Source organism: Cylas formicarius, unplaced genomic scaffold (assembly GCF_029955315.1).
Source record: "Cylas formicarius isolate icCylForm1 unplaced genomic scaffold, icCylForm1.1 PGA_scaffold_12__32_contigs__length_19106922, whole genome shotgun sequence".
NCBI lineage: Eukaryota > Metazoa > Arthropoda > Insecta > Coleoptera > Brentidae > Cylas > Cylas formicarius.
The window spans coordinates 78,687-90,396 of record NW_026844225.1 but is presented as its reverse complement, the minus strand read 5'-3'; the positions used below and the strand labels follow the sequence as shown (position 1 = coordinate 90,396).

Sequence of the window (11,710 nt, the reverse complement as noted above, 5' to 3'; positions counted from 1 at the left end):
GACAGCTGAGTTTGAAGCATGTTAAATACATAACTTTACCAGTCGCTGCTAACAATAACAGTGGAAGCTGTTGTATTAATTCTGTGAAGTCTATCTCGTCGAACGAAATGCTTATTTTCTCCGACAAAGCGTAGGGGAGAAAGCTCATTTTCACTGCCGGAGCGAAGATTCTTGCTGGGCTAAGAACTGAGGTAATTTCTAGTCCGAATTCCGGCAGCGTAATTGCTGCCTCGTAAATGTATTTTTGTTCGTGGATTATTTCCGCATTGACCACAAATCTTCCCCACGAATCCATTGCTTGCGTTGGATAATTTTCTACTTCGGACATTTTTCTCACTCTGCACTTATCACAAAATTGTATGAGTGGAAATTGAATAAAAATTTAAATTTCTTATAGCTTATATATGTATAGCCCCCACCCGTTCCCCAGATCCAAAGCGAACGCCTCACATACTTGTTTCGACGGGAAAAAACCTGACGGAGAACCTCCATCCATCCCGCTTTTTTTTTTAGACAAGCTCTGACAAGATAAAAGTACGTATCAAATAATGCACCATTTTAAAAGTGGACATATTATCAATAGTGAAATAATTTATAAACTATTTATATTAAGATATACCTTTATCCTCTTTGCAAATAATTTTCTACTCGCTCACAGGTAGGATCATGGAGATCCTTCAATATTTTGTTGCACCAGGTATTTAGCTTAGCCTAGAATTCTTTTGAAAAATTATTATTATTTTTAAAAAAGGCGCGCGCTAGATCAGTTGCCGTTTTAGCGATATTTCCTTGTTTCCCGTGTCGGAGTTTATCTCTTTTCTTTTGTGCATATTCTTGTTTAATTAAATCTTGATTATCTTTTTATGCCAATTTTGACGATCATCTAATTTTTTGTAACTAAAATTAATTCAATAGAAACAATTAAGGCGAGATGATGCCCGGGAGCTGTTGTATTAGGTATGAAAAAGTCAATTTGGATGAAGGAGATGCTTCTTTTGTCCCGACAATGTACAAGAATAAACCTGTCTAACCATAGCAAAATGGGACCCAAAACTGTGACACTAGGCGAGAGTATGCGTTATTTGGAAGTTAAATTTTAAAAATCCTTTGCAAAATATTCACGGGCAAGGTGTCAAGGCGTCAGTGTCGGAGAAATAAGGGTTCTTCCCTTTTCTCCTCGTCTGTTTTTAACTCCGTTTTGAGTAATTTGTAATAATTTGAGAAAAAAAAATTCAGTACCCGAAAATGGACACACATTTGCAAGCAAAACAAAAAATAGGATATAAAAAAAACTATAAAATATAGGCGCCAATGCAGGCAATAGTTTAAATACGGGAAGTTACATTTTTAAACATAAATTCAGATTTTCGGTGGCAATATAACTCTATTTTTTGTGTTTGTTAAGATTTATATACATAATATCAAACCAGCCTTTGGAAACGTCTGGTTAATGGCCACAGGCCATTAGCTTCTAAATAAACGCGAGATATTATGAAAACCGAAAAAGTTTGAATGGAATCTAACGTTTTCTTTTGTTTCTCGAAGTAGTAATTAAGCGGAAAAGTACTCGTAGTATATTGATTAATTGTAGAAATGTCACATTTTCTACATAACAACTTAAGTTAAATAAAATGCAAATTAAATTATTAAAAATTACCGCTTTGTTGTTTTCGTTATTTACTATGCCTGAACCTACGACGACACTGGAGGGTAGCATAAATTTGACCTCCTTGGTTTACCTGCCTTTCGTAGGAATGCGGGTTGTTTCACGTGTCAGTCGAAGTTTAAAGAAGCGTTTGTGTTAAGGGTTCGTTTCTGTTATCCACGTTTGTTGCTTAATGCAATATCGCCAACGAGTTTAAGTTTTGTGTTCATTGTGTATTTCATATACGAATAAATAAAACAAAAAAGACTGGAAAAAGATAGGTAAGAAGCCTTCGGAATTGCGACTTTAATGAGTAACCGCGTAACATTTTGACCTAGTATTATGTATATGTTCGACGAGGTTTCTATACTTAATTAAAAAAAAAAAATTGGGGAGTGATCAAAGGAGGCTGAGGTCGGAGATACGGATCTTTTTTAGTATCCATTTTTGTTTAATAAAACAACCAAAAATGCTCGCTTACGTTTTTGAAGTAGGTAAAAAGGAAACAGAATTTTAATAGAAATAACGCACGATATATCTCCCAAAAAATTCAGCCATATGAACAACGCGAAGAAGTTAAGCAGATAAAATTTTACAAGATTTTTGGGGACAAAGTGTAAATTCGGATTGTGGAAAGTAACAGATAGAGAGAATGAGTTACCTATATAGAAAAAGAGAGACAGAAAGGTAGATTTATTTAAACGTTTCTCAATCATCCACCCATCGGAGATAATAAATAACATTCGCTAGTTTTTTTTTTGCATGTATTGAGTTAAGTTCGGAATAGAAATATATCAATAATAACAATTTAAATATGGTAATTTTTGGGGATTGTCATACGTCCGCCAGCGTATTAAAAATATGGTTTTAGGGGTTAGAACTTTTTAAGTTTCAAGAAAAAAAAACTCATGTTGAAATTTTTGTATTCGGAAGCTTCTGTTGTTTATTAATTTATAGACACTGGAAAATATAATAATAAAATATCCTACAGTTGATGATACGTGTCCTCTTAAACTTGAAAAGAGCTAATTTATCTTAGAAGAGTACGTATTTTTGGTAAAATAGATATTTTTTATATTAAATATTTGACCGATCGATGTAATTCGTCAAGCAGAAACCGAGAAGAAAAGTGACGCTTGTGCTGTTTGCTGACAACCCGACCCTGCTTTGTGTACAAATGCAATGATATTTCGGCAGGGCTATAGGCTACGAAACCTTTCAAACTCGAAAAGGACGAACAAATTTTAAAGAAAAAAGGTACTTCATTTTTGGTATAAGTAATAGATAATTTTTTTTTACGCTAAATATTCCACAGATCGATGTAACTCGTCAAGCAGAATCCGAGAAGAAAAGTGACCGGGGGTGCTGTTTGCTGACAATCCGACCCTGCTTCGTGTACAAATGCAATGCCATTTCGGTAGGGCTATAGGCTACGAAACCTTTCGAACTCGAAAAGGCGCGACTAATTTTGAATAGGTACTTAATATTGGAGTAAAAGTAATAGATAAGATTGTTTTACAATAAATATTTGACAGATCGATGTAACTCGTCAAGCGGAATCCGAGAAGAAAAATGACGGATGTGCTGTTTGCTGATAGTCCAGCCCTACTTCGTGTACAAATGCATGGCGGAGAGAGCAGAAAGTTTTCGAAACTGCGTGAGTGGAAGTCTGCGTTGGACAAATTTTGAAAATATCTGAAGGTTTAACGAATTTTGGAGAATTCGACAGAGCTACAGACTACGAAACCTTTCGAAACGAACACACGTGTCCTGTAGAACTTGAAAAAGACGAAATTATTTTTAAAAAGGTATATTGTTGCTAAATAATAGTTTTTTTTTTAATTAAAATATTTGACAGATCATGGTAACTCGTGAAGCAACATCTCAGAATTGAATCGGCGAGTTGTGTATTTGCTGACAATCCGAGCCTGCTCCGTTTAGATTTGCTTAACGAGGAATCAAAAAATCAAAAAAAAGGTTAACGATTTGGATCATTTTGGAAGATACATACGCCGCGCCTTTCAAAGCGGACAGACGTGCCCTTGTCCAACTTGACAAAGGCGGAATTATTTTAGGAAAGGTATATTATTTTTAAAAAAATATACAATTTTTTAAGTAACATATTTGACAGACCATGGCAACTAGTAAAGCAGAATCCGAGAATTCAATCGGCGGCTGTATGTTGACTGACAAGAATATAATTGCTGTTAATCCGGCCCTGCTTCGTGTACAAATGCATAGTGGGGAGACATGAACATTTTTTGAAATTGCGGCCCTATCCTCTTGGGATTCTACGTTGGACAAATTCTGAAAACGACCCCAGAAATATAATTGGTGAGAAAATAGTTTTTTTTTTGTGTGTTAACAGTTAACAATTTTTTATTTTGGAAATAAGGGGTTTCAGTATGTACTGGTATTAGTGAATCAATTTAATGTCCTCAGCATCTCTAAACCCCCTCTTGAGACGCGTTAACGATCCGGATCGAGTTACGTCGCGTAATTATGTCACTTTTTTAATTAAAAAAAAAAGGTGATGTACCTACCATACTTTAGAAACCCCTACTCCCCTTTGGAGGTGATGAAATAAGTTTTGGCATAAAATATAAGTTCCTCATATTACTTTGATATGATAAGTACAAGTCTTGCCGTTTTTTTTTTTTTAAAAGAGGTTCAAACCCGTGCGAGGTGAGCTTTCATATATGAAACAGACCAGTCATGGGGACACGAGATATGGAAAGTTTCAGCGTAGTCGTCGCCACATTGCTGCCAACACTGCATATATAAGGAATCACGAACCATTCAGGTAAAATTTTGAAAACATATATTTATGTCAATATAGAACCTCTCTTTTTTTTAACAGGAATATTGAGACTTAGACCAGTATCTTTTTAAGTCGGCATGTGGGGTAAAGAAGACGCGAAAGCTTCAGTCGTGTACCATCGGTAACGTAGGCGATTGATATATTTCCACCACTACATAAGGTGGATTGGAATTTCCCATTTGATGCTTTGACTCACTAAATGAGAAAACTTGGAGGTAAGCTCTTACGGAATTCTATGGAAATATGTTTAGTAACATATTGGTGCATTACTCTGTCTTCCAGTCAGTTTCACATAAACTTTGCACGTATTATAGAAATGCCACCTACTTTTTTTTTGTGTTAATATTATTGAAACTAGTAGCTGGTAGCTGTAGTCGTAAGCCCAGAGAGTCTCTGTTTTGAACATAATACACAAAATGGGGCGTTCAATAACTCTGATTGCTTAGACTGCATGGCTTTTAGAGTCGGCGTAAAGTATGGTAATATACCCGGATCAAATTCAGAACTAGAAAATCGTTGTGTCTCTGCATTAAAAATAATAGTAAAACTTATTGTAGGCACCTAGTAGAGTATCGAAAATTTCCATTCTTAGTGCCAAATTGGTTACTCCAGTAAATTCCAACTGTTCTAATTTTTTTTAATAATTTATGATGTTAGTGAGTTTCATTGCAATTATTTGTTACTTAAATTTTCTGCGTATTAAACCTTAATTAACAATACGCTATTCGTTAACGCAGGTAGAAATAATGACGCTGACTAACCTGATTTTGTCCAGGGGGCATAGTACGGTAGTTTGTACTGTGATGTTTGGTAGATTGGCAGTGAGCTCTCATTTATAAAACTGGGGAATGTTTCGATATGTTCAAATCGTAAACACGTATCATTAGAATTATATTTTTAAAATATTGATTAGGACATGTACTGAGTAACTAAATGCTCTAGCAAAAATATTCACACATATTGCGGAAAATGTACAAATTTATATTAGAGAAAATTAAATATTTTTAGAGGTTGGTTTTTCAAAAAGGCAGGGATTTAGTTAAAGAACAGATATAGACTAAAGGGAAGCTCTATGAGAAAAGTTAGAATTAAAAAATCGATGTTTTCATGTCATAGCGAAAGATGGATTATTATTAAAAATAATACTTGTATTAATTGTTGTCACCATTTGTGAAAAATATGGAAAATATCCTCTAGGTTCGCATACCTTTTTTTTAATTTTTTTAAGGTGGCTAACAAAATACACAGATAGAAAAGTTCAGATCCTGTTCGTTAATGTAGCGCATAGAAAAAAAATTAGAAAAGAAAACGTTTCGTGTATGGCATACGTAGTTAGTACGGAATATTAATTTGAAGGCTGCAAGACAGTGAAGGAGTGATGCGCTTAAGTGTGGTTCAGAGAGGTTATTTGGGCTGTAGAAATTTTTCTTTGAACGGGGTTCAAATAGCGTCTCCTAGAGCGTTAGCAGAGAAGAGTATTACAGTATTTAGTATAAGCATACAGATTTCATTATTGTTGAGATTGCCATAGAAACACACTTTCATGTAGTAGTCGCAGCAGCTTTAAAGTATATGACTTTTTAGTTAAGATGCCTTTCGAGTTTGTTTCAGGGGTTGATAGGAAATTAAAGGATAGATACGAAGTTACGAAAAAAAGAAGTATGTACACTATCCTCAAAGATCAGCAATAAATAAAAGAAATTGATGAAATACTAAAGTTGACTGCGATATCTTAAAATCATTAATAAGATAGATAAAATAATTTTGAAAATATTAAATAATAAAAACAAATAATAAAATAGCAAAGAAAACCAAAATCATCAATAAGATAGATAAATTAATTTTGTAAATATTAAATAATAAAAATAAAATCGTAATAGCAAAGAAAACCTACCACGGCCACATACACATAATATTTTCGACATATGAACTTTTCCCAGATAAATAGTTAAATATCTCACGATACCTTAAAACAGAAGAATGCGGAAATATGTATGAAGTTAACGCACGGTAGATGGCTTGGTAAATTAATAATGTATATGGTTTCTAATATCCTACTTTATTAATGAAAATTTTAACCATGTTTTTGTTTTTGCAGATATTATTGGTGGTGCCTGCCAGCTTCCAGTTCCGAAAAAAGAAATCCAACACTTTTCGTCTTTATTTCCCCTGTCCTTTGTGCGCAATAGTAAAAAGTACAGTTTGTACCCGCGAGGGTAACATTCGCAGAACCATATGTTTTTAAAATAAATGTTTTGGTCAATATTCACTAGGTGGCGTTACCTTATTAAAGAAAATCTTATTTCAAGAGGGGACACTAGTTTACATTCGAACCGCTAGAGGGTGTAGATGGTCACGCGAACAATATGATCAAGTCTCATTGACGCCATTGCTTTTCTTACGGGTGGGAAAATATCTGGGCTCTGTTGGCTTCGCCGCCATCGCAAACTAGAGGAGGGGGATTGATTAAACCCCACATTTCTGGTTGCTTATCCAATGGGGGCCAGTTTCAAGGGATTATGGGTAAAGGGGAGGAGCTAAGAGGGGCACGGGGAAGGAGGACACGCCCACAAAAGGGAGAGGAGTGGGGGAAACCTGAAATGTCCCAAAAAACTACTTACCGACACGTTGCCCTGGGGCTATCAAATATAATTTTGGAACATTAACTTTTTATTCATTCAATACCATTTTTTATTTTAATTAATAAAGCAACTTCACTAGCTCAAAATCTCAGCAGAAGGTGGACCAACTTATTTCTTAGGTAAGGATATTATTCTTTTCAAAATCATATATAATTTAACTGAATATATTTTTACCCGCAGTTGTTAAGAAAAGAGACACAAAAAGTCGATAGGGATGCCGATACCAGTCAAATTCGAATTATGTCACGACCCATCCCTACGCCCATAGGAAGAAGATGCTCAGCTAGATTTTGCCGTGGCAGCTTTTAATCACATAGAACTGTTCTTGCGCTTATTTGTTAGTTAATCAGTTGAATACGCTCTTGCAGTAAACTATTAATTTTGTAGTTTTGAAAAATAAAGTTTTTAAAAAGCGACTTTCGGTTTCCTGTTAGAAAAGTTGCGCAGTCGTAGAATTTTCCGAAGTTTGTCGAATCGATCGGTAGACTTTTCGTATCTACGATTTATCGGAATATTGGAATTTGTTGAGTGACTGGTGTAGGTGTTTAAGAAGATTTATCGAAACCTGTCGGAGACATTTCATCAGCAGCTCATCGGAAATTAGTTCTCAAATCGTTCCGGTTTCGCAAGGAGGCAGAAATTTGGTAGGAGCGCATCGCCAACCTGAGAGACTGTCCCTTATAGAAAATGACCAGAGTCGCATTATTTTTTTATGTAAGTGTAATTTTTAATGTCCGTAGAAGACTTCGCCTATATTTTATCTGATTTAAAAATCGTTTCAACTGACTCACACAGTAGTAGTAATCAAAATATTTCTATCGAAAACAGTATAAGAAATAATTTATATACAGACATGGCTAATAATTTTAAACCAGAACACTTAAACTGTGTATCAACTTTCGATGGGAATGCTAATGATTTAAATTGATGTCTTGCTACTTGTGATAGCCTTATTACGGCATTTTACGATGAAACTAATTAATTGATTAATTGATTAATTAATTGCCTTATTGGAAAAGTTGTTGGCACAGCCAAATTAGTAGTAAATATACAGAATGTATCGACTTGGGAAGATCTAAAAGTCACTCTTGTAAGGAATTCTGCGGATCAACGTGATTTAGTTATGCTACGGCAGCAAGCTAACGAATCACCCAACTAATTTTATGATAAGGTATTATATATTCTAAATCTTCTTTGTTCGTACGTTGATAACCATGAACAAATTTATATACAGACCTTGCCTTAAAAATATTTTTATCAGGGCTTAAAGAGCCTCTAGGTACGAACATACGTTGTGTGCGCCCATCAAGTCTTGCTGAAGCTTTGCAGTTCGTCAATGATGAATACAACAATCAATACTTCCAAAATTACTCTAAAGCACCTAAACCGCCGATGGAAAATGTAAGACCTTCAAAGCAAATACTACAAGACTCTTCTGTAAGAGCAAATTTTAGGCCAAATGCTCTATATAATTTTAATAGTCAAGCGCCAAATAATCTCTTTGGAAGCCAACATTATTTTCCCTCGCAACCAATAAGCATACAACCGAGTAGATAATCTCCTTTTTTTTTGTAATAAATCTAGACTTTGCTAATGGTTATTTATACACCCCATATACTAAAATTAAACTACTCTATCGAAATACAAACAAAAAATGTTAACCCCAATCAATATCAGCCCTCCATGCGAACAAATTATCAAAATAAAAACATCTATAAAAAACGGTGAAATTATTATTCCCTATCAAAAAATTGGAAATTGTGAAATCCCCGAAAGTTTATCTATTTCGAAAAATGGTGTACGTCGTATCCTTAACCAATGTTTTAAACAACTCGACAGAAGAAGTTACCATCGATTTTTCGGAACCGTTAGTTGTAGAAGAATTTAAAAGGGAATTCTTACAACAAATCGACCTAAATAATATTTGCGAATTTTCTTATAATCGCAAACCAAAATTTGATATCTCTGAAACAACCCTAGTGGTTAGTTTTGGTTAGTTTTTTATTAGTTATGGTTAGTTTTCCCCTCAGGGGCTCACCCTGTGAGCACGGGCATAGCGAGCCCGAGGTACCCTAGCTGGGGCTCCACCTCTTCCCAGGACCTGAGCCCAGTCCACAGCTTCTTTCCCCTTCAACCATCCCATTCCGACGCTATTAGGGTACCCGGGGGCTAGGAATATCCAACTCTTTCCCTTTCCAAAGCATGGATTATCGATGACGACCCGACGAAAATAAAATTATGTGGCATAAAACAACGGAACAGTTACCCCAGGCGAGTCACAGTCTCGCCGTCGATTCCGATTGGGTGAAAGCCCCGGTGGTCGACGCTGGCCCCACGGATTCTGGGGGGGGAGGGCCTCTCACACAACATCGTGGGAGAGACCGATACTAGACCAGCACGCAAGGAAAGCTTGGTTAGCATTGGTGACCTAACTCAAGAGGAAGATCTGATTATGGGAGGATTGCTTAGACCAAGCGTCTGCAGCACTCTGAAAGTTAGCAGTGTGAACGAAAGGGAGCTAAAAACTCCAGGACGTCACGCGGAGCAGGCGGACGACGACAATGTGTTTGGACTGACGGAGAACCCGGAAAATATGGACTTCAGCAGTCCCTTCGCGAGGAGGTCTTCACTGGCAAGAACACCACCACCGGCAAGGAAGTTTCTGGTGGAAGAAAGGAATACCACTCCTTCGACGGAGAGGAGGAACTCCATGGAGGACGTGAAGAAAGGCTCAAAGGCTGTAAGAACAGGGTCTCTTAGCGGAGCGCCGGAGAGCTGCAAACGCCAGAGAGAGGAGGGTGATCCGGGGAGGGAGCTCTTAGAGTTTAAGGAAATGTTTGCCAGCCTGGTGAAGGGCGCAGACAGACTCCTGAAACTAACAGTGGCCAATGTCAACACCTAAACTGAGATAAAAGAAACAGCCAGGGACATAAAGGCATGCGTAGACAGGGCAAACCGTAAGCTGGGCGTGCTGGTAAACTTCGAATGCAGGAAGGATAAGCTTTTTTAGCCACATCAGAAACCGATAGCGATGAAGACTATAGCCACACAAACAGACATATGGCTGGCAGAGAGAGCCGACCACGATCAGACCTGGCGTATCAGGGAGATCGACAAGGGAATACGGAACGGAAAAGTTTTGATGATATTGAGGGCCTCCTGAGCATCGTTTGGCCAACCGACCTCTTCGAAGTAACCTCAGAGGAGGACAAGTCACAAATAGACTTTCGGGGTAAAGGAGTGTCCTTCCTCGTCACAGATACCAAAACGACGATCAGCGCTGAGATCTGGAACTTAGCACAAAGGTTCTCAGGTTTGGAAAATATCATCCCTGAAAGCGATGGTAAAGTGGAACGAATCCAGTAGAGGCAAAACCCGGGAAACCAGTAATGACCACAGGGAAAGCGTAAGCACGTTATACCCTGTACCATTATGGGACACCCCCAAACCGGAAAACGAAGCTAAATTCCTTTACAAGCAACTGAGAAACCTGTCGGACATGGCCCAAAAATACGAAGCCAAGATCTTTGCAATGACGATAGCGGGCAGCACTGACAGGTAAACGACTAAAAAACTCTGCGAAGTGATTTTCCGGGGAGGAAATGTTAGGATTGGCCTGCTGAGGCCTTTAAGGCCAAGGACTAGATTTCAGTCTTCTAGCAAACGGGATATCCCTGAGCATACACAAAAAAAACATAATAAAGTCGAAAGGAAAAAACTACGTAGACGCTCTTAGAGGGGTTAAGCAGGTAGACATACAAAAACTCGGTATCCAGATCAAAAATATGAAAAAGACTGCGAAGGGCGATGTACTTCTAGAAGTGAGGGGAGGTAAAGAAAAGGCCGATACGCTTACAGCGGCTATAGTACAAAAGAATGAGAAGGCCCATGTGGAGCTGGTAAACAAAACCAGCAGCCTCCACATCAAGGACATCGAGACGGACATTGACAAGGAAGCAATCATCCGTGCAGTTCTGAAAAGCACGAAGCAGGGAAGGGATGAAACCGTCACGGTACTGTCGATGAGACCTAACGTAAGAGGGAACCAGAATGTCACCATAAGCTTAGACAAGTTCAAGGCTAAGGAGCTGGCAAGGAATGGTACCATAAAAATAAGTTGGTCGATGTGCAGAATCAGGTAGAGAGTGAACATTACTAGATGCTACAGATGCCTAGGGTTCGGTGATCGAACAACAGAATGTAAGGGAACGGACAGAAGTAATCTCTGCTTGAACTGCGGAGGTGACCAACACAGATCCAAAGACTGCGAGAAAGAGAGTTTCTGCATGGCATGCAATATGGTAGGACATAGAGCCGACCGCATGAAATGCCCGCTATACTGAAAACTCATTAACGACAAGATCAGGGAACGAGCTGTAGGTAGTCGTGTGGGAGAGATCGTTGCCAAACAAAACGAAGGTTCTTCAAATTAACATAGATAGAGGAAGAGCGGCCCAAGACGCGGCGGAGGCAACGGCACGCGCCATTGGTGCAGACCTGATACTCTTGCAGGAACCAAACAAAATACTGACCAAGAACAAAGGGCTAATAAGCGACCAACTTACTAACGTCGCCGCTGTCTGTATGAAACAAAAACTTGGA

The 11,710-nt window shown here is 37.8% G+C and overlaps 1 long non-coding RNA gene across 1 annotated transcript; it reads left to right on the top strand.

Annotated features, from left to right (window-relative positions):
* The first annotated feature begins 3,798 nt into the window (after window positions 1-3,798).
* On the top strand, window positions 3,799-4,584 carry LOC132695874 (uncharacterized). Its single transcript, XR_009617897.1, has 3 exons — window positions 3,799-3,979; window positions 4,312-4,448; window positions 4,506-4,584. It is a non-coding gene; the product is annotated as an uncharacterized LOC132695874 (long non-coding RNA).
* Window positions 4,585-11,710: the final 7,126 nt, after the last annotated feature.